The sequence below is a fragment of the Pleurodeles waltl genome, chromosome 6 (assembly GCF_031143425.1).
Source record: "Pleurodeles waltl isolate 20211129_DDA chromosome 6, aPleWal1.hap1.20221129, whole genome shotgun sequence".
Taxonomy (NCBI): domain Eukaryota; kingdom Metazoa; phylum Chordata; class Amphibia; order Caudata; family Salamandridae; genus Pleurodeles; species Pleurodeles waltl.
The window spans coordinates 1,512,832,497-1,512,856,464 of NC_090445.1; the positions used below are offsets into that span (position 1 = coordinate 1,512,832,497).

Here is a 23,968-nt window from a genome sequence, read left to right on the forward strand (position 1 = left end):
TTGGAGTGTGTGAACTGTGGTGCATTGATGGAGCCGCGTCCGAGGTCCCAGTACTGGAGCAGCAGAGAGTACTGACTGCAAGAACTGAGGTGCTCTGGCAGACAGCATGTGTGGGGTTCCTGGCATGGCTGAGGGCTTGGAGTGTGCGAACTGAGGTGCACTGATGGAGCTGCGAGTGGGATCCCAGTATAGGGCAGAAGTGGGCACTGTCTCTAAGGATTGCGGAGCCCTGGTAGAGCTGGGTGTCTAGGCTAAAAGCAATTAGAAGCAGTCCTCAGCCCTTGCTCTCAGCACACAGGCAGGCACACTTGGTAAAGAATATCCAAGCTAAGGAAGGGCGGGACCTAGGCAGCTGATAGGGGGTGCAGAAAGCCCACAAACACCAAATGTGACCTAGATAGCCTGATTTATAGCCTAGTTTACAGCTGAGCTCAGAGGAAAAATGCTCTGCAAATGAAAAGGAAAGCTTTCCGGGACAGGTGCAGGAAGCAAAGTTTTTTTTTTTTTTTTTTTTTTTTTATAAAGTCCCCTGCAGACCAGATAACCAGGACAAAGCGTAAAATTGTACAGTAGTTGGTCCCTGCTCCCATACAGAAGGAGGAGGGGAAAGAGGCACGACTCACCGACCACCAGCTAGCAAGGATTTTTAAATGACACTGAAACTAACAAATTAAATAGCTGGAAGCCCACCGAAGAAGTATACTCAAGAGTATACAAGAAGTTGTACGCTTACACTTGACCTAAAAATAGGATATGAAAAACTCATTCCAGGTCTTTTACCGGTGAAGTACATCGGTAAAATGCCATATTTACTGTGCGGTAGTTTGTTTTGTGGTGCGATTGAGTTTCAGAGTTTTCCCTGGTCGGATATCACATACACACGAGGGACTATTTCCATTCTATTCTTCCGATTCCCCATGTCTTCTGTATGGGGAAAGTAGGAGAAACAGTGATACAAAATGTTTACTCAGACAAATAAGGGTTCGCCGCTATTTCCATAAGTTTTTGACTGCGTTTCCTGTTGCTGCGGTACAGATCGGTGTGTCGGGAAGCCAAAAAGAAACTCAAGCCTTGCTCCCTAAATCGGAGCCTCATTTCCTTCGGCGCCAAGCTCCACCCCGTATTTTTTCATATGAACTATAGAATACTGCTCATACTGAAGTATTGTCATACACACGTGCTGAATACTGTCATAGGGTAGGACGGTTGAATTATGCCTTGGAGATTTATAGCATTTTGCACATCTTATGGGAAAGCCTCGCAGGCACATGTGAAACGGCTCAGTGTGTGTAGTTTGCTGGCCGAGCTAGCGCAGCATTGAGCCCACCTCCATAGCTCTGCTTAGTCCAGATGTGTATGAGGGCACTGTACATCTGGGTAACGTACACCGGGCATCACCCAGCACAGTGGCAGCAGAAATTCGGAGTTCCCGAATGAGAAATCTGTGTATTGGTCTTCTAGGATGTTTCAGTTCTATAGTTACAAATTATAAGCGAATGGGGTATTCCCGACATCACCACGTTTGTTACTGACTTGCCCAGCCCAGATGGCCTTTCATATGCACTCGCCTGTCAGGAGCCCCTGCTCCCCTTCTCCTCATACCAACTCCCTGCCCTTTCCCTACAGGGAAGCAGTTTGTGAAGCGAGCGCCTGTGTTTTTGCATAGCTCTTTGGTGCAAGAGCTACCTCCCCCATCAATATGTGGAGGGACTTCTGGCACATTGTTTTTTTTTTTTGGCGGGGGGAGGTGGGGTGGCGTGGTGTCAAAATCCAGTCCCCTCTGCGGCCCGCGGGTGAGAGGGTCACATTCTAAGGACTATCTCCTAGAAAACCAAGCTATGGGAACATCTGTATCTGGGGGCGGGTCAGGTGAGATGTTCAAAAGAAACAGAGGGGTCCCCGAGCCCCGCTGGGCTGCTTGTATACTAACTGTGAATGAATCATGGAGTGTGTGACTCAGTGTCTACAAAAAATGTTTGCATGTTGTTTAAGTACTCATGTGATATGTATATTTGCGCTCGGCATTAGTGTGCAAAGATGGATGTTTATGTCATATTACCTTTCAGTGTGTGTTTTTGCATGCCTATGTGTGATATATCTTGATTGCCATACATGTGCTTGTAATTAAACAAAGGGAGGGAATCTCTTGTACATGTGTACATCCTTGCCTGTGTAAATATGCGTGTGGCCGTGTGGTTGTTTCAGTGTGTTGCAGATGCATGTTCATGTGTCTGTCTTTGAGTGCGCATCTGTTTCTCTGCTTACGTAAATCTGTCATTCGATGTATGCGACACATGCATTTGTATGTCTCTGTAGAAAGTACATATATGAGTGCACTGTATGCTTGATTGCAAGTTTATATCTTCTTGTAGGTGTATCCGAGAGTTATAAAAACATTTAAAAAAGGAAAACCTAAGTTGCCACTATTTATGAAATGCTAAAAATGACTGATTGGTTTTGACAGTCTGGTTTGATATGTAGCACGTGGATGTTTCTTTCCAGTCTGCACTGCAGATTTTGACGTACGTACTCCATTCCGGCCCGTCTAAACTTCTGTATGTACCAGGAGGCCTGTGTGTATGTTTGTACACCTGTATGGGAGTGCATGACTGTAGGTGAGATTACTGGCCTAAACTCTTGACGTCCACTGCAGGGTAATGGGTGCTGGATACGCCGTGAAGTGAGCCTTATGCCACCAAGCTCCACCTCTCCCTCTCAAGGCACACTGCGTTGCCACACACGGATGCTCGGAGCACACATACACTGAACGAGGGTGGGATTGATAATCACTCACTGAAGACATTTCTCCATGCTTGAAATTGGCACGTTTGCTGGACAAACGTGAGATATTTGCCCTCTGCAGCATGCCCCCTGCAGCCCCAGGTCTTCCTCCCCTGCATCTCCCTCATGTTCCTTCCACCCACTCTCCGTCTGGTGTCCGTTGTTGCCGCTCTCTCCCCCTCCCTCATGTTTTTCCCCATCCATTTTTGCTGCTCCTGCCCTCCTCCCTATGCCTCTCTTGTGTGGCTTGCCGCCTCATGCTTGTTTTTGACATTGCGCAGCTGAGCTGGGTGCTGTGCAACATGTCTGGCAAAACGTTTACAAAGCCAATAGAAGTTGCATAGGCGAAAGGCATAGGCTTTACCAGTGCTTGTTTTGTTGTTGTTGCTGTTAAGCCACGTTTTATAGTCAGAATGCCATCCAAAGGTATCAGCTGTTTCTAGATAACACACGGACCACACAGCAGAAGAGATCTTTGAATGCTGGCAGTCGTTGTGCAAAGTGCAAACCTTTTACTCTTACAGCAGTTGTTGGTTTGAGAGAACTAACGAGTTGTCTGAGAAAAGGGAGAGTCAGTTGAAGCTTAAAGGGTCATTTAATCAGGCAGTAGCTGCCACTATCACTAAAACCAGTGTTAGAAAGCCTACAGGTCTCCCCTTTGAAAGGTATTTTTCGACCTTTTGGCCGAATGGCACTGGCAAAAGAAAAAACAAATATGGAGGGCCCCAGAGTGATTATAGGTTTTCACGCATGTACATACTCATGCCATGTGCATACTTAAGTCGTGATGCCGCAGTCTCCTATTTTTCTTTTTATTTGTTGCTTTGAGATGGGGCGTGCCTATCTTGGAATGATACATTTTAAAAAATAGCAGTTTAGGAGTGCCATGATAAATTGCAGCCGACATGCTGTCCAAAAAATAAATTAATAAAATGGGACAGGGAGTGTTGGGGTAGCGACAAAGTAACTGGGGAGATAGAAAAAAAAACAGAAAAAATCTGAGTGGGACAGGTAGGAGTATGAGAAGCAACAGACGAGATGGGATAGGGTGCAACGCAGAGGAGGGCAGTGTGGAAATGAGGGAAAAGTTGTATGTGGGGCTGGAGAGAAAGAAAATGGGCAGGTCCCATGAAATTCTGAAAGAAAAATTAAAAGCTAGTTCCTTGAGTGTTAGCAGTATAAGGATACAATTTATCCAGTTAGAAGCACTATAAAACTGTTTTGCACATGAGGTGTGTTAAACACAAGACGAGGAAGGTAAAACAGAATAAGAAGCAAGCACAATAGATTGTCAAGCAAGCAAAACAAACCGCATTAATTACCAGACCGCACTACGTACTGATATTGTACACAGTAAGTATTCCGACAACAGAAAGCCCACAAAATTACATGTTTATGTTTAATCACTCACAATATTCAAGTAGGTTCCTTCTGTGGAAGCAAATGTGTAAAGCTCTCATGGTCAGGGGTAAGTGTTTTTCAGTGTGGGGCTGGCAAAGGGGTCTTCCCAGAATTAAGGGTAGGAGTACAAGGTCTGTTCAAGAGAAAAATATTTTCCCCAGTAAGAAAAAAAAAATGAATGCACCTTTCCTTCAATTTATTCTTCCAGAATGGTACCTTGGTTATAATCTACATCCAGAAATATTTGAAGAGAATTGTAGATTTCATTGACTAGTTTTAGAGTTTTTCGAGAATTCCAAATCAATCTTTGTTCTAGACCGAGTAGTAAACCTGTGGGACCATATTTATGATTGTTTTTCATAGGACTATATGAATTTGACCCATAGTTTCTTCATGCTTCAGTCACCTCAGTGTGTCTGTTAGAAATCGGGTTTCTGATTGGCAGAGGTATGCATATTGTCCACCCACTAACCACAGTCCTAGTCAAGGTAAGTCACCAACACACCCTGAATCAACCTATGCTGACACCCTGGTAGCTTGGCACAGAACAGTCAGGCTGAACTTAAGAGGCAATGTATTAAGTATTTATGCAAAACTTCAAAGAATAAACAGTGAAAACACCACACTAAAACATACCACACCTGGTTAGGAAACCGACCTTCATTTAATAAAACGACCAAAAACTACAACAAATCCAATATGTAGAACTTGAGATACAAATGTTTAAATAATAAATTGTAATGTAGTGCTTAGAAGCAAAAAGCACCACTGGGGCTATCTAGCTGCGCTGGACCAGGTCAAATTTGAAAAGCCAGGACGACCGCGATGGATCAGATACAGAGACCAGCCTGGCCCGCTGAAAAAGTACCTTGGGTCGTGGTTGTGTCGACCTCGAGAACAAGATGCAAGGAGCAAAGGAGGCGCTACATCATCATCGGTCCTTGGGATGAAGGCGATACGTCAGTCTCAAGCTGCCCAAAGTAGAAGATGCATCAGAAATGGAAGCGATGTGCTGCACAGTCTACAATGCGATGTTCCTGATCCTTGCAGGAGCGGCAGGGCATCAGCGTCAATGGAGATGCCCCAGTTCCGAGCATTGCAGCAGTGTTGCTGCTTTGGTTCTGGACTGGAGCAGCACTTTATACCCACTTCCAAGGGCCCAGGATTGGATTGGCATCACTTGGCTGGGAAGACTCACAAATTGCAGAGTCCAAGTGATGAGTTGGAAGTTGTTAGTGTCCTTGAGACCTCAGGAGAACAGGAGGCAAGCCATCAAGCCATTTGACTCATTCTGTTCCTTGGTTCAAGTGTTGCGGGTCCAGTCCTTCTCACCCAGGCAAGGAGGGCAGCAGGTCAGGACCTCAAGAGAGCGGTTATTCCAGCGCAGCTGTCCAGTAGAGTAGCAGTCCTTGGAGCAGCACAACAGTCCTTCTTCTTGACAGAGTGTCCACAGGTCCAGAAGTGTACAGAGTTGGTAGGACCAGAAGTCCAGTAGTTATACCCAGTGGTGCCTTTGAATTAGGTAAGACTTCAAGGGCGCTGAAGAGCACAGAGGTCCTCCCTTCCTGCTCTGGCTCCAGACTCACTTCAGGGAATTAAGCAGCCCTTTGTGTGGGGGTCAGGACATAGTGCATTCAGGTGTAAGCAAGTGTGAAGCTTTGGCCAGCTCCTCCCTCCCATCCTGCACAGGTTGGCCCATCAGGATGTTGATGGCCCATCAGGCACACCTAAGCTCCCTTTGTGTGTGGCTGACAAGAGGGAATGCACAAGCCCAGCTGTCATAATACCCCAGATGTGTATTGGAGACAGGCTTCAGGCACACAGGGCTAAGAACAGAAAAGTGCAAACTTAAGTGGCATTTTAAAATTGTAACAATAAATCTGTCTTTGTCATTAAAAAGGATTTATCATTACAATGCCATAGGTACTAATCCTGACAGGCCTACCCCTTCCAAATCGGTAATTTCAGCTTATTAAATGTAATAAGGAATCCCTAATGTTATCCTATGGTAGGCCTAACAGTAGTGAAAACGAACTTGGGAGTTTTTCACTACCAGGGCATGGAAAACTTAAACGTGTATGTCCTGCCTTTTATTTACATAGCACCCTGGCCTGTGAGCTACCTAGAGCCTTCTTTAGGAGTGACTTACATTTAATAAAAGGAGAGTTTAAGGCTTGGCAATGGGTTTTAAATGCTAAGTTGACATGGCAGTGTAACACTGTATTCAGGCTGCAATGGCAGGCCTTGGACATGTTTTGAAAGACTACCTAAGTGGGTGGCACAATCACTGATGCAGGACCACTAGTAGTGGGGCACATTGTTTTCGTCTGGAGTGGGGCACATTGTTTTGGTCTGGAGTGGGGCACATTGTTTTGGTCTGGAGTGGGGCACATTGTTTTGGTCTGGAGTGGGGCACATTGTTTTGGTCTGGAGTGGGGCACATTGTTTTGGTCTGGAGTGGGGCGGACTGTTTTGGTCTGGAGTGGGGCGGACTGTTTTGGTCTGGAGTGGGGCGGACTGTTTTGGTCTGGAGTGGGGCGGACTGTTTTGGTCTGGAGTGGGGCGGACTGTTTTGGTCTGGAGTGGGGCGGACTGTTTTGGACTGGAGTGGGGCGGACTGTTTTGGACTGGAGTGGGGCGGACTGTTTTGGACTGGAGTGGGGCGGACTGTTTTGGACTGGAGTGGGGCGGACTGTTTTGGACTGGAGTGGGGCGGACTGTTTTGGACTGGAGTGGGGCGGACTGTTTTGGACTGGAGTGGGGCGGACTGTTTTGGACTGGAGTGGGGCGGACTGTTTTGGACTGGAGTGGGGCGGACTGTTTTGGACTGGAGTGGGGCGGACTGTTTTGGACTGGAGTGGGGCGGACTGTTTTGGACTGGAGTGGGGCGGACTGTTTTGGACTGGAGTGGGGCGGACTGTTTTGGACTGGAGTGGGGCGGACTGTTTTGGACTGGAGTGGGGCGGACTGTTTTGGACTGGAGTGGGGCGGACTGTTTTGGACTGGAGTGGGGCGGACTGTTTTGGACTGGAGTGGGGCGGACTGTTTTGGACTGGAGTGGGGCGGACTGTTTTGGACTGGAGTGGGGCGGACTGTTTTGGACTGGAGTGGGGCGGACTGTTTTGGACTGGAGTGGGGCGGACTGTTTTGGACTGGAGTGGGGCGGACTGTTTTGGACTGGAGTGGGGCGGACTGTTTTGGACTGGAGTGGGGCGGACTGTTTTGGACTGGAGTGGGGCGGACTGTTTTGGACTGGAGTGGGGCGGACTGTTTTGGACTGGAGTGGGGCGGACTGTTTTGGACTGGAGTGGGGCGGACTGTTTTGGACTGGAGTGGGGCGGACTGTTTTGGACTGGAGTGGGGCGGACTGTTTTGGACTGGAGTGGGGCGGACTGTTTTGGACTGGAGTGGGGCGGACTGTTTTGGACTGGAGTGGGGCGGACTGTTTTGGACTGGAGTGGGGCGGACTGTTTTGGACTGGAGTGGGGCGGACTGTTTTGGACTGGAGTGGGGCGGACTGTTTTGGACTGGAGTGGGGCGGACTGTTTTGGACTGGAGTGGGGCGGACTGTTTTGGACTGGAGTGGGGCGGACTGTTTTGGACTGGAGTGGGGCGGACTGTTTTGGACTGGAGTGGGGCGGACTGTTTTGGACTGGAGTGGGGCGGACTGTTTTGGACTGGAGTGGGGCGGACTGTTTTGGACTGGAGTGGGGCGGACTGTTTTGGACTGGAGTGGGGCGGACTGTTTTGGACTGGAGTGGGGCGGACTGTTTTGGACTGGAGTGGGGCGGACTGTTTTGGACCGGAGTGGGGCGGACTGTTTTGGACCGGAGTGGGGCGGACTGTTTTGGACCGGAGTGGGGCGGACTGTTTTGGACCGGAGTGGGGCGGACTGTTTTGGACCGGAGTGGGGCGGACTGTTTTGGACCGGAGTGGGGCGGACTGTTTTGGACCGGAGTGGGGCGGACTGTTTTGGACCGGAGTGGGGCGGACTGTTTTGGACCGGAGTGGGGCGGACTGTTTTGGACCGGAGTGGGGCGGACTGTTTTGGACTGGAGTGGGGCGGACTGTTTTGGACTGGAGTGGGGCGGACTGTTTTGGACTGGAGTGGGGCGGACTGTTTTGGACTGGAGTGGGGCGGACTGTTTTGGACTGGAGTGGGGCGGACTGTTTTGGACTGGAGTGGGGCGGACTGTTTTGGACTGGAGTGGGGCGGACTGTTTTGGACTGGAGTGGGGCGGACTGTTTTGGACTGGAGTGGGGCGGACTGTTTTGGACCGGAGTGGGGCGGACTGTTTTGGACCGGAGTGGGGCGGACTGTTTTGGACCGGAGTGGGGCGGGCTGTTTTGGACCGGAGTGGGGCGGGCTGTTTTGGACCGGAGTGGGGCGGGCTGTTTTGGACCGGAGTGGGGCGGGCTGTTTTGGACCGGAGTGGGGCGGGCTGTGTTGGACCGGAGTGGGGCGGGCTGTGTTGGACCGGAGTGGGGCGGGCTGTGTTGGACCGGAGTGGGGCGGGCTGTGTTGGACCGGAGTGGGGCGGGCTGTTTTGGACCGGAGTGGGGCGGGCTGTTTTGGACCGGAGTGGGGCGGGCTGTTTTGGACCGGAGTGGGGCGGGCTGTTTTGGACCGGAGTGGGGCGGGCTGTTTTGGACCGGAGTGGGGCGGGCTGTTTTGGACCGGAGTGGGGCGGGCTGTTTTGGACCGGAGTGGGGCGGGCTGTTTTGGACCGGAGTGGGGCGGGCTGTTTTGGACCGGAGTGGGGCGGGCTGTTTTGGACCGGAGTGGGGCGGGCTGTTTTGGACCGGAGTGGGGCGGGCTGTTTTGGACCGGAGTGGGGCGGGCTGTTTTGGACCGGAGTGGGGCGGGCTGTTTTGGACCGGAGTGGGGCGGGCTGTTTTGGACCGGAGTGGGGCGGGCTGTTTTGGACCGGAGTGGGGCGGGCTGTTTTGGACCGGAGTGGGGCGGGCTGTTTTGGACCGGAGTGGGGCGGGCTGTTTTGGACCGGAGTGGGGCGGGCTGTTTTGGACCGGAGTGGGGCGGGCTGTTTTGGACCGGAGTGGGGCGGGCTGTTTTGGACCGGAGTGGGGCGGGCTGTTTTGGACCGGAGTGGGGCGGGCTGTTTTGGACCGGAGTGGGGCGGGCTGTTTTGGACCGGAGTGGGGCGGGCTGTTTTGGACCGGAGTGGGGCGGGCTGTTTTGGACCGGAGTGGGGCGGGCTGTTTTGGACCGGAGTGGGGCGGGCTGTTTTGGACCGGAGTGGGGCGGGCTGTTTTGGACCGGAGTGGGGCGGGCTGTTTTGGACCGGAGTGGGGCGGGCTGTTTTGGACCGGAGTGGGGCGGGCTGTTTTGGACCGGAGTGGGGCGGGCTGTTTTGGACCGGAGTGGGGCGGGCTGTTTTGGACCGGAGTGGGGCGGGCTGTTTTGGACCGGAGTGGGGCGGGCTGTTTTGGACCGGAGTGGGGCGGGCTGTTTTGGACCGGAGTGGGGCGGGCTGTTTTGGACCGGAGTGGGGCGGGCTGTTTTGGACCGGAGTGGGGCGGGCTGTTTTGGACCGGAGTGGGGCGGGCTGTTTTGGACCGGAGTGGGGCGGGCTGTTTTGGACCGGAGTGGGGCGGGCTGTTTTGGACCGGAGTGGGGCGGGCTGTTTTGGACCGGAGTGGGGCGGGCTGTTTTGGACCGGAGTGGGGCGGGCTGTTTTGGACCGGAGCGGGGCGGGCTGTTTTGGACCGGAGCGGAGCGGGCTGTTTTGGCTCGGAGCGGAGCGGGCTGTTTTGGCTCGGAGCGGAGCGGGCTGTTTTGGCTCGGAGCGGAGCGGGCTGTTTTGGCTCGGAGCGGGGCGGGCTGTTTTGGCTCGGAGCGGGGCGGGCTGTTTTGGCTCGGAGCGGGGCGGGCTGTTTTGGCTCGGAGCGGGGCGGGCCGTTTTGGCTCGGAGCGGGGCGGGCCGTTTTGGCTCGGAGCGGGGCGGGCCGTTTTGGCTCGGAGCGGGGCGGGCCGTTTTGGCTCGGAGCGGGGCGGGCCGTTTTGGCTCGGAGCGGAGCGGGGCGGACCGTTTTGGCTCGGAGCGGAGCGGGGCGGACCGTTTTGGCTCGGAGCGGAGCGGGGCGGACCGTTTTGGCTCGGAGCGGAGCGGGGCGGACCGTTTTGGCTCGGAGCGGGGCGGACCGTTTTGGCTCGGAGCGGGGCGGACCGTTTTGGCTCGGAGCGGGGCGGACCGTTTTGGCTCGGAGCGGGGCGGACCGTTTTGGCTCGGAGCGGGGCGGACCGTTTTGGCTCGGAGCGGGGCGGACCGTTTTGGCTCGGAGCGGGGCGGACCGTTTTGGCTCGGAGCGGGGCGGACCGTTTTGGCTCGGAGCGGGGCGGACCGTTTTGGCGCGCAGAGGGGGGCAGATTGCTTTGGATCAGAGGGGGGCAGATTGCTTTGGATCAGAGGGGGGCAGATTGCTTTGGATCAGAGGGGGGCAGATTGCTTTGGATCAGAGGGGGGCAGATTGCTTTGGATCAGAGGGGGGCAGATTGCTTTGGATCAGAGGGGGGCAGATTGCTTTGGATCAGAGGGGGGCAGATTGCTTTGGATCAGAGGGGGGCAGATTGCTTTGGATCAGAGGGGGGCAGATTGCTTTGGATCAGAGGGGGGCAGATTGCTTTGGATCAGAGTGGGGCAGATTGCTTTGGATCAGAGTGGGGCAGATTGCTTTGGATCAGAGTGGGGCAGATTGCTTTGGATCAGAGTGGGGCAGATTGCTTTGGATCAGAGTGGGGCAGATTGCTTTGGATCAGAGTGGGGCAGATTGCTTTGGATCAGAGTGGGGCAGATTGCTTTGGATCAGAGTGGGGCAGATTGCTTTGGATCAGAGTGGGGCAGATTGCTTTGGATCAGAGTGGGGCAGATTGCTTTGGATCAGAGTGGGGCAGATTGCTTTGGATCAGAGTGGGGCAGATTGCTTTGGATCAGAGTGGGGCAGATTGCTTTGGATCAGAGTGGGGCAGATTGCTTTGGATCAGAGTGGGGCAGATTGCTTTGGATCAGAGTGGGGCAGATTGCTTTGGATCAGACTGGGGCAGATTGCTTTGGATCAGACTGGGGCAGATTGCTTTGGATCAGACTGGGGCAGATTGAAGTGGGCAGATTGCTTTGGATCAGAGTGGGGTGGGTTGGGGTGAGTAGTTTTGAATTGGAGTGGGGTGGATTGGATTGGGGTGAGTGATTTGGTTTTGAATGGAGTGAGTTGGACTGGATTCGTCTGGAGTGGGTTGGATTGAGTTGGGCAGATTGGAGAAGGGTGGATTGGGGTGTACTGCACGATTATGTTTGAGATAAGAAAGAAACAATTTAGCTTTGTAATATTTAGAACAACATAATCCTCATCTTTTGAGAACAGTGCCCACAAGCAAAAACAAAAGAAAACATGAGTGCATAGTGAGAAAAGTAAACTTGGCAAAATAAAAGAAAGTTACTGTAGAAAATAAACCCTTGCAATTTTATGTATTTGCAAGTCACGCTTTCTGTTTGAATGACGCTAAAAGTTAAAGAGCAAAATAGTACCTCAGTCACTTAAGGAGTGGTGGACTGGCACTGATTAAGTTTAATCAATCAATGCTTGGTTCCTGCTCCACAGAGAGGAAGGGAAATCATGCTTGGCCTGCCTCGACGAATCACGAGGCTGTAAAGAAGAGTGCCAGACAAGCAACAAATGGTAAACAGGTGGGCTCCAAACCCTCATTGTTCACAAAACTGCCAGGCAAGCGAGATGCATGCGCTAGCACACGCTCTTGTAGGCTCGACCCTAAAAGCTTAAACAATGGCACTGTACAACCAAACTGTACTGTATGGGTTGACTAAATTCTATGATCTTTTATGAACGCTGTCAAAACTGATGCTTATTTTGTTAGCCAACAAAACACAATGACAGCAGCTCATCTGGGCTACGGAAAATGAGAATAGCAGTACCTATCAAGCATTGGCAAAGCCATCAAGGCTGGCCTATGTGGTATCTATTGGGTTGCTTGAAATGGAGTGGCATTGCATGGAGTGAAATTGTGTGCTGTGGAGTGGCAGTGTGGCTTGGAATGGCATTGTGTGACGTGAAATTTGGTGGCATTGCGTGGTGTGGAATGGCATTGTGTGCATTTGATTGGACTAGATTGTCATGGAGTGACATTGTGTGGCGTGAAATGGCATTTTGTGCAGTAGAATAGCATTGCATGGCATGGATTGGAATCACATTATATTGTGTGGTATTGAAAGTTGCTTGAGATGGTACTTATTTGCCCAGTAGCGCTTCAATGCCTCATGCTATTTAAATGCAATTATAAAACAATATCTTGCCAGTTATCTCAACCTACAATTAATATAACCATCTAATGCCTTTGATAAGATATAGGAGCTTGTTAAGATGCACTATTTTATACAACATTCCTGCAAGAACTGGTTTGTTTACAGAAATTTGTGTTGTAGACCGGAAAGGGCAATAGGCGAGGGAGCAAAATATATTGTATTGGCTAGGGATAAAAGAGATAAAGACAGGTGGCGGCAGTGTTTTGGAACTACAGATATTAAAAGCCTTTTCCAAACAGGAGTAGCCGATGTCCGCAGTACCTAATCACATAAAAAGTTAAGGTAACAATCACCTTGTTGTGAGAAGAGGCAACCAGAACAGATTGTCAGAGATCTAAACCTATGATATTCTAGAGCTGAAAAATGGGGAGCTCTATGATGATGATTCTTTCAGACCTTAGAGTGATGGTGTGGATGGGGAAGAAGCAACAGTGTGGGATTTGGTGGGAGGGAAAGTAGCAACAGGGACAAGGGGTTGGAGGGAGAAGAAGAAATAGTACCTCAATCACGGTGCAGGCAGCGCAAGATAAAGCAATAGTGCTTGGTCTATGCCCCACACCAAAGAACAGGAGTTGATAGTGAAGCCGATGAATGTTAAGCTTTTTGCTGTTTTCTTTAGCGCAAAACAGACTTTGTTTATTGCCACCTACAATGGACAAAGGTTGCTGACTTGCTCCTGTTGGAGTCACTTTAGCATTGTATTGTATTATACTGTAAAGTTACTTATATAGGCCTTTCTAAGCTCCTCAGGATGCCTAAAGCACTTTCGGATTATAGAGTCGCTATTTTGGTGCATCATTTATATGGCGCTCATTTAGGGAAGTGAGGGGATACGCCAGCCAAATAGCAAATTAGAATTGTTTTTGTTGGGTGTTACGGTACATATTCAGTTAATTTTGCTTTTTGACAGCTAAATTACTTACTCCACGGTTGTCTTAACAATATTATTTTAGTGTTCTGTGTGAGGTTAAAGGTCAGCAGGATATTTTCATAGTGGTGAATGTAAACACCTAGGGACTGATTTACACAGCAAAGTTGGAATTTTGTAGGCAAATATCTTGTTTTAGGGTTGTAGGTTTACAACATGTAAGTGTGCGCTTCCAACACAATGTATACATTATATCAAACTTAAATGGTATATACATACTTGTGGGTGTATCTGCCTCCATGAGCGAGGAGTGGCTGTTCCAGAGCCTCAGTGCCCTCCAAGGCAGTTGAACACTATTTCGAATTATTCACATGTGTAAATATAAACCTGTTAGATTTTTTCTTGTAAAACATATTTTGGCCTGGGCTGAGCTTTCCATTCACAAATCATTGAGGAAACTTCGACTATTGCAGCTCCCCCAGAATATTCCTGAAATTCTCTTATAAATTAAAAAAAGACTCCAAACAAAAAAGTAAGCCAACAAGAGTAAATTTCCAGCCTTTTTTAGGCTTGGGCACCTTCCATGTTTACTTTTCATCAGTTATAAATTCTTGCTTCTGAAAGGCCATTAGAGAAGTTCTACCTATTTCAATGCCAACGTCACTGTACAACTTCCTCCTTCGAACAATTCAAGGATTTACATTCATCACAGTTTTAAACAAATCTCTTTAAACTACCTTTACTGGGAGGGAACCTCATTCAAAACCTCAGTGACGTTATGGGGGCCTTTTAGTAGGAGTGCCTGGTCCTCATAAATTATTCTGACATAACAATCCGACACAGCAAACGAGTTGCATTTAATAAAGGAAGAGAGCTCATGGCAGGGCATACGCTTAATATTAGAATAATATATTGAATATGTCACTATGAAGAGCAGAATTAACAAAAGTATGCTGTCATATTGAAATTTAGGAACCTTGTGTGCATGCCTATGGCTGACACTACCTCAAAATCAAGCAGTTGCTATTCTCTAAGGTCAGCATAGGATGAAGACAGCTGAAGCGTCTTCCCCAGCATGGGAGCATGCAAATGAATACGTCACACACAAGCTCTGTTACAGAGATCTTTATTCTCCAACATACTATTGCGCTCTGCACACGTTGTGTCATAACTTCTATACCCACACCTTGACACCTCCCATCAGATTATGTAATTCCTGTCTAGAGCCCCCCAGGACTACGAGGGCCCTAGCACACATGATATCAGAGACAATACTTGAAATCTTTGTCTGGAACTGCACCAAAAGAAGCAAGTGACCTCTGGGGCAGCATTGGAGTTAGCAAGCAATGCCAGTGCTTGATTGTGTTGATGGCAGCAAACATTTTCCTTGCCCCCAGGTTTCATCCAGAGCCAGACTATGGTCTAAACTGAACCGTGACAATAGTTATCAGACCAGCCTTGCATTACACCATGCAAATGAGCGTAGCAGGCGAAACCAACTGTCTCCTTGGTGTGGGAGAATGTGTTCTACAAATTAAAAATACATTTGAGGCCAAATATTTAGGCTACAATATACATAAGTTACCGGCAGTTTGGCTGGGAATTAATTAAATATCCAACTAATTCAGTCCCTGCCACAGTCCCCAGGAATAATGTATTTACCAAGGTACTGCTGAGGGGTCCTGCTGCTGTTCTTGATACTAGAATATTGGAGATATCCAGGACGCTATAAGAAGTACTGTGATGCCAGATCCACATTGTCGAAGTATGAAAAGCCCATATTGCCTTCACTTTATAAATTTTCCCTGTTAGGTTGAATACAGCTGCCATGCTGGAAACCACTTTTCTTTGAAGATGTAAAGAACCATTATAATGGCAGGATCTATATTGCCTGTGTGTATGGCACCGCTGTCATTCCCGAGACCATGCAGTCTCTTGTGGAAGTCACCCCTTCAATTAAATCATCCACATTTACGTGGTTTTTAGCAGCTATTCCAGAAGCCACATTGCCTAGCCATGCACTTTACTGTTTTCATGCCAGAAAGTAATTTTACCCAATATATAAAGCTTTATTTCAGCTCAAGGATCATTACAGACATTTCTTTATCCTATTTCCCTCTTGCACCTCTGTAAGGGAATTCCCCTTTTCGCATGTTCATACCCATATTTTTGGACTGATACTGCTGGTTTTTCGACCCCGAGAGTGCACGGAGGCCTGCTAACAAGACCTCAGTGCCATTGTTCTGACCTGATGCGAAGTATATGTCGAATTGGATTCACCCAATTGGCAATGCCTGATTTGCTTATAAGTCCCAAGTATATGGTACTCAGGGCATGAAGCGCAGTGTCTCCACTCACGACTGCAGCACTGCTTTTGCCACCTTACGTGTGACAAGGTACAAAATAGCTCCCAGCCTGCCAATGCAGCGTGGAAGCATAGTGTGTTCACTGTCTGTTCAACTTTGCCAATCAAACCAATGGCAAAGCCACTCTGCCCCTTAACATTATATGAAAATCTCCCCTAAGGAAGGCCTAGAGCCATATGGCCGGGAGCTGTATTTTGTTAAGTGGGACATATGTATTTCGATATCTCTCTCTACAGCAACAGTTCCAAATTGTCATTTTGCTGTGTATAACGTTGGTAGCTCCATTGGCCAACACAGTGTTACCAGTTGGCATCCCCATCTAGCTAACTTTTGACTGAGACTACCAAACTGGGTCATGTGAGGTGTCAAATTAATGGTGACAATAAGTGTGATCTGTAGCTCAGGTCAAAATTAATGTCCCTATTAATAGTTGGCCACTTTCAGACAAGTGTTCTGCTCATCCAGTTGCCTCCTAAAGGCACACATGCACAGACATATTTCTGTCCGCCTGGGGAGACATGTGAACAACTCCTAGGCTCGAGTACAACGGCAGTGCCGCAGTAGCAAGGCATCACGTCCTCTGCCAGGTTGGCCACTCAGGTGGATTAGCCCAGAGGCGTGCTTCAAAGGGGAAGCTTCCTTTGATGAGCCGCCTTCCCCAACACCACAGAGCAGGATGCCTTTTCTCCTTGCAGACAGTACGGACACAGGGCAGAAGTGCGAAACTTGCCTAAAAACCGGTTCTACCGTGGGCGTGTTGTCCCCAAGCAGCCACACCTCTTGAGTGGACTGCCTTGCTCCTGACGACCGAGGAAGGGTCATGTCATCTTGGAAGGGTCAAGAATGTGGCATTCTGAGATAGCCAGATACCACACATCACAGGAACTTTATCACTAGATAGGAGGGGACTTGGTAGCCCAGTGGCTAGTGGCCTCACGGTCCCCTCAAGGCAATTTACTGGGATAATTATGGCACCCCTGGCACGTTGATCCTAAGTACTCACTTGATTTGGAAAAAGGATGAGAAGAAGACCACTTTGGAAGTGCATAAAAAGAGACTGCCACGCCGGAGTGACTGCACCTGCTGCTCTTTGGGCTAGTGAAGTTTAAACCCTGTACTAGGTACCTAGCTTGTAGAAACGCTGATCTCCGGCCCTAGACCGAAGCAGAGACTCCACGGGTCAGTTGCCTGGCCCCACAGGCCAGCACTGGGGACATTAACACTGCAGGGGTGATAGCCACCTCTCTGGTAGCGGCTGCAGAAATATTGCCGCTATCAGATGCTGGGCACTCCCAGGGACAATTTGGAGATAAACCAAAAGGTGGATCATGAGTGTTGGTTTCTTCACCCAAAAGGGACACCAGCCTTCATCAGATATTTGCACCATGACGGCTAATTTGCAAAAGCACAAGGTCTACCTCAGCAGCCCTTGGAACCCTGCAAAGAGGACTTTGTGGGACCCGAACTCCGTGGCCAGAGTCACCTCCACTCACCGGTGGACCGAGGACTTGTCCGGACTTTACTCCTGTGGACAGCACAGCATCTGAAGCATCTGTAAGCATCTTTGAGCCTGCATCCCTCATCAGGACCACTCCATTGATGCCTATGGCGGTCATCCTATAAAGTTTGGATCTTGCTCGAGAAATGCTCGGGTGGTCAGGTAACTGTCCAAAGTATACTTCCTGGCCCCCTGGACCTCTGTCCTGCCAATCTTGTTGCCCAACTCGGGACAGAGTTGCCAAACTAATTTTCAAACTTTTCAAAAGTTTCCAAAGTTTTTGTTGACCAATGCTTGTTTGTGGTTGGTGCTAAAGTTACTCCTTTACAAATCTATATCTCCGGAACCCTCAGGTGGATTTTGATGATCGGGTCTCTAAAGATGCATAAAAATCAAACCTATTTTTCTAACCTGGTGTCTTGTTTCCTTCATGTTGTGTGACTTTCTTATTCTGTTTGGTGTTGATAAATGCTTTACACATTGTTCCTTTGCTAAGCCTTAGTCAGAGTTGACCTTATGGTTAAGTAAACGTACCTGACCGGACCCAAGACGGTATTTGGGAGTGTACTGCAAGGTAGGGCTACCCAGCCACACCATATAGTACACCCCAAATCCTTACAACCCCCCTTTTCCTTACTCTTGCCCTCCTACTCAATCTAATTTTATAAATCGTGCTGCTTTGAGACATACTGCAAGCAATTCTTGGCTAATTATGGTGTGTGCTGCCTTGGCATAAGAGTGGAAGGTGGTACCCATCTCAAAATGCTGGTGCGTAGCATACTTGGTATATGGGGCCACCCATCACAAAATGTTGGTTGTGGGAATTTTTGAGGTAATTAGTATAAAAAAGGCACCCCTGGTTATTAAACATGTATGGAAACCTTCTGGCACTTGCTTACCAGTAGTAATTTTTAGCATGAGGGGTACCCATGCCAAAGCTGTGGAATTAACACAGTGTATGCAAGCCATAGTATAAGGGGCCACCAATGACACAATCCTGGTAATGGGGTTCATGGGGAATCCCATGACAACATTTTAATAAAACGAGGTCAGATTCTGAGGAGGGTTAGGCTACGTGACATACCGTGAGTTTACTTGAGTACTTTGAGTGGCCATTTAAAGCCTATAGCTTTGTAGCAAATTTTCCCGAAAATGGTGCCTTAAAATGCACTCTTTGACCTATTTTTCTCCCAGAATAGCCCTAAGCTAGAACCCCACGAACCTTCTTAGAAGAAATCTGGCTTACTCGCTTCACTCTCTACATGGAATTAGGGGAAAGTATTATTTACATCTCATCACTTTCATAGAACACCAGCTACCAAAGGTGAGCAACATGTGACAATGAGAAAAATAGTCAGCATGAGTGCAGAGGGAGTACGTGCAGCGATTTGTCAATGAAATTAACATAGTTGTCGAGTCTTAAAGTGATTAAAACTGTTTACATTTCATAATAGCATAAACCTACTGCACTCCGATTCTGCCAGAAATTCTTACCACTATTCCAGATTTAGCCCCACTACTAATTTTGTGAACATGATTCCCATGACTGAAGGTGACACAGGGGAAGGAAGGTCTGTATTCTGTCTCTCCAAGGTTGAGGTGTGCAGGGGGAGTGTGGCTTCGATAATATCAAAGCTGAACCGCTTTTGATAGGGTACCAACTAGAAGTCCAGTGAATTCTAGAGGTGTAGCTCTCGTCAGCGTATTATTCCCCATTTGGTTGTCTAAATTGTATTTGGACATGATAAACCGGAAGTGGCTAGATGGAAATTCTTTGTTCTTATTCTAAGCATTTGTGACCACTCCGGCTGGTTGGTTGTAATATCTATGTAAACTGATTAAGACAGACGGGAAGTAGTATCAGGAGAACACAGCCAAACAATTTATAGCTATGACTGGCACTTTTTTCACCAAAAATTGCCAAGGAAATCTCCACAACTGTCAACAGAATGTTCTGGTTTATTTGGCCTGTCCACAGTAGGGCTATAAAAAGGGCAGCCGCGGCTTGGAGTATATATTACCAATGTAGAAGGTAAGTGTGAGAGGCATCAGTAGTGATTGTGATGGAATGGGTGTAAACGCCATCCAAATTTGCAAACCTATACATGTCTAAATCAAAACATTAAGTTGAAATTCTGCAGCCCTGTTCGTTTTGCCTAAAAAAAATAAGTTAGAGTAAAATTGGGAAAATCTGCAATTTCCAGTACAAGGTTTTTCAATCAGCGGTTAATCGTGTCAATAAATTAATGTCCGATGTCAAATCTGTACAACATAGGCTTGTAACCTGCTATCCATTTCTCCCAAGTGAAGAAAAGGTAAACACGGAGATTAAATCTTTCAATGAGCGGCTTTGAGTTGAGAAGTAGTAAATACTTCCTAAGTAGGCTACTGCAAAAGTGCAAGACTGAGGAAGCGTGCGCAACGTAAATACCGTGACCCATTAATCGAAAGTAAGTATAAACAGAGTAAACATAAAGACTTTCAATTAACTGGGCGAGTAAATTTTACCTAAATATTACCAGCTATATCTGCCCTCTGCTTGTTTTTGTCACACCTTCCCTTCTTCCTTGCCTCGCTCATATGTTCCCTATCTCTCCTCTTCTTTGATTATCCATCCACGCCTTTCTTCCCCCAAATACATTCCTTCCCCATTTTCAGTCTCCTTCCTTCTCCATGTTTTCTTCCTCCATCTCTGTCCTTGTTTCTCTCTCCTATGCCTCCACATTTTCTCTGCCTTCAGTCTTTTCTTTTCGTCAATTCTTTCTTCTTTTTGTCCATTGAGGGCCCTCCCTCCACTCCAATACACTTTCCTCTCTGACCCTTTCAAATACACATACCCCTAATTCACCCCTCCTCCTCCTGCCCTCTCTTCCACGTCCTCCTTTCCATGCACCCTTTCATACTCCCTCCGCTCTTTTCCCTCCCTCATATCATTTAATAAAGTAAATTATAGTATCGAGGCCCTAATTTAAAAAAATAAAAAATAAAAACACACACACACACAAGCTGCTAAAGGCTATTCCAGGCCCAGTGGAATTTAGAAAGGTAATGATGCATGTAGCCTAAACTTGGAATCCAAACTCCACTTCAATGTCTTCCACTTTCCTTTGATCCCCCGTTTCCTCCCTCACCTCTCTTCCCTGATGTTTTTCCTTTCATGCTCCTTTTCGCACTCTCGCTCACTTTCCTCTCTCGAGGTTGAGCCCCATCTCCCCGTCCTCCTTCATTTCATATTCCCTTCATACTCGTCCTCCCGTCTCTCATGTCTTCCACTTTCCTTTGATCTTCCGTTTCCTTCCTCTGTTTCTCTCTCCCACTTCGTTCCCTGCGCCACTTCATGCTCTCGCCCTCTCTTTCACTTTACCTTGGTGCTCGAAATCCTCCTCCCGCTCCTTTTTCCTCTTCCTGCTCCCTTTTTCCTCTTCCTCCCCCGTGGTTTGCTTCTCTATGTTCGCTAACTCCTTTGTTCTTTGGACACTTGCTCTGACTCCAGGTACACCACACAAGTAGGAGGATCCTTTCCCGATCACGTTGCTGCGCCTCACGCGTGCAGGATTGTGTGTCAGACCTGTTCTGCTTTCGGCGCAGGCTGCCTCGCCCAACCCCAACCCCTCCATCGCCCCGAGCTGCATCCCGACAGGTCAGTCTCTCTCCCCTCCCGACAGACCCTAGGACTGGGGCTATGTAGTGCCGTCTGAAGCGCATGAGTCACGGAGCGCGCTCATGTTTCCCTCTCAGCCAGGGAGTTATCTTTGGCAGTGAAGAGGCCCCGGCGACTGCCACGTTTTATCTGTTTGTGCGTGCAGGGGCGAAAGTTAAGGGGAAGGATACGCCTGCACCAGAACTGTGCCGGGGCCGTTGGAGCTCGCGCCAGCCTTCTGACAGGACCCCCCACAAACAGGTGATCTTTCCACGTCTTGTGGTGTTTAATACGAAATGAACAGCTGCGAAGCACAAGTTAATGGGAGTTAAGCAATAATGTGTTGCCTGCGTAGCGTCGTATTGAAGCCGCCTTTAGTGCTGCTTCGAAAGAAGCCGGTACTGAACATATGGCAGCCTCTTATATGTATTGTATCGTAATAGTATTAATATAGCGCTTACTGTGCAGCAGATCGCCTGCGACAGGCTGGTCCGGACTGGGAGAGATAGTCGGGCACCTGGCATTGAGAAGGAGCGGTGGTAGAATTGGGTGTGTGTCAGCCACGCGACTGACCGGTCTCTCGCCCACCGGACTGGCCGGCCACCCTCCGTTGCCGCGCCCACAGGTGAAGGGGCGCACTGCCCGCCGACATTTTAAATGTTTCTCATGACGATGCTACAACTTGTTGCACCGAGCTTTGCTCATTGAGTAAATTGGTTTTTACCCACACATATGTTTTTAAGGTCCATCGCGTCTTTTCTTTTCTCATTGCTTGTGCAGAGGAGCAGTGCCTATGGCGCAAAGCTCACGCTCTCACCCACTTTCTCCAGCACGCGTAGGTAGCACCTGCATACGTTGTTACAGCTGCGCGCATCGTGACTCACTGTGACTTGCAGTGGGCCTTAAAGTAACCCACGTTCCAGAGTGCGATTTCTTCTTCTTTGTCGTCTTGGTCTTTCATACATCTTGACTACCAAGCGCCCAAAATTAGAGCATGGCGTTTCAGCATTTCATTTTGCAACTCACTTTATTGCAAGGCATATCACACTTCAACAGACGAGTATGAACATACTCTCAAAATCACACACGATACACACCAGAATAGTGTATTTACAATAAATTGCTAATGGAACTGTTTGATACCCTGCACCACTGTTGGATTTCTAACAAATTGCAAAACGTTTTTAAGTCTGTGGCAATGTGTAGAGACTGTTCATTTTGTAAACTTTTTCTGTCCTCTTCCTTACGAGCTAGAAGCCTATATTTGAATTTTATAACTGTACAAATTACTGTCTATAAGGATTATGGAAAGCTCGTTTTTTAGGTCGAGCATAGCAGTGCACAAGCGCTGCTTTTCAAACGCGTTGACATCTATTTGGTCTTCTAACCACGCAACCTCCTGCCCATCACTTTCACGGTTCGTGTGCTTGCCCTTCAGAAATTCTTTATCATTGGTAAAAGCTTTACGTTTGTCCCCTTTGGGGTGGTTTGGTTACCACCCTTTCCATCGACCTTGTTACCAGGCTAATTGCACTTTTGCCGATATGTTTGTCTGCGAGCAAACTATTTTTTCTTTTGTGTGTCTCCTTCACGCTCATGCCGAATCGGCTCGCTTGTGTGAAACTGTTTTACTTTTCATTTTCAATTTATGTGGCAAGAAAAGTCCGGTTAGGAGTTTGCTTGAGTTAGAACTCTTAGCACTGTAAATGCAAGAGCCATTGCATTGCAAACGCTTGTCCATTCTGTAGGGCTTCTCTGAAGACTGCATAACGTTTTCCAAGATTTGCAATGCTCTGCTAGGAGAAATGTACTAAAACCCATGGTGAGTTGTACAATTTTTTTTGGGGGAAAGCTACATAGTAAAAACTTCTGAATGAAATAACTTTCATTCAAAACGAATGGAAACCAGCCTATCAGAGAAAGACCTCTTTCACTATGTCTATGTTCTTTCCACTCCCAAACCACAAACTATCCTTCCCGCCTCCCTATTTAAAAAAAAAAAAAAACCTTGTTGACCTCGTTTTAGGGGCAGAGGACAAGCAGATCTACGGGACAACAACTGTGGTGATGAGGATTGTTTGCATCTGGTGACATAGAGTCTGGCTTATTGTGGGTCTGTAGACTGGTTAAAAAAAACTCCTATAGCTCTTGACTCAGCATAGTGAGGGCAGGCCCCAAAAGGGTTCTCAGGGAGTTAGTGTGGTGGGCAGAGACTCGGAACTCAAGCATTAGCAAACACGATTATTTAATGTCCAGTCCCATGCTAGACCTAGTGGAAATATTTTAATCTTGCTGCAAAGCAAACTACTACACGCATTAATGGAGGTTCAGCCAAAGGGTTCTACAAAACACAGCTATAGGACGATAGCAAAGTTCTACTGGAATCTCACCCTAGACTATAGAGTTCTAGCAGCAGCGAAAAAGATCATAATCAGTAATTTGGACTGCACATTTGGTGTGCAAATTGGACGCTATTAGATCACCATGGAATAGGATTGAATTTAAACTACTCTTGTTGGTAAATACTAGTCACTGTACAAATGTTGCGTTTTTATATGAAAGTACTTGTTCTTTCTAGATCCTCCCAATTATGCCAGTCAATGGAAGTGAGGTGCAGACAGTCAAGTATGTCGCACATAATGGCAAAGTTTGAATTGTAGAAGAACAGCGTTGGAACTTAGCTAAACTGGTTCTACAGCTAACAGGCAAAGTGTTAGATATCATCACCACAAAAGTCCTCAGCTAACTTCTTATATTGTTCAACCAGCATGTACAAAAGCAGTACCCGAGAGAAAAAGTGGTGTTTCTCTCTTCATCTTTGTCTGCCTCACTCCTCCTACAACTTTTTGTCTGGCAGATAATCCTCGTGTGTGTGTGCACTCTTTCAGATGAGAGATGCACAAATTCAGCATGTCCTTTCACTCAAGTGGACTGAATTAAAAACCATTGCCAAACAACTTGCCTCTAGAATCCAATTGTCCAGTTGTAATATTTAGAATTATCTTCTAAGTGTTATCATAATATGGCACTAATTAGAGGCCAAAAAGGTGTTGCTTGAGATCAGTTTGAAAGAGAGTC

General features: G+C 48.1%; 1 protein-coding gene across 5 annotated transcripts in view; it reads left to right on the top strand.

Moving 5' to 3' along the window:
• The window catches only part of SLC35E2B (solute carrier family 35 member E2B), a 184,071-nt gene that overhangs the window by 65,480 nt on the left and 94,623 nt on the right, over window positions 1–23,968 (top strand). The window contains exon 1 of one of the 5 annotated variants that reach the window (XM_069241023.1): window positions 20,787–20,890. The exons of 3 other annotated variants lie outside the window; for them this stretch is intronic. The gene's annotated coding sequence lies outside the window, so the exon portion shown is untranslated. Of the gene's footprint in view, window positions 1–20,786; window positions 20,891–20,923; window positions 21,152–23,968 lie in introns of those variants that run through there. One more of the 5 variants, XM_069241021.1, reaches the window with a different exon arrangement.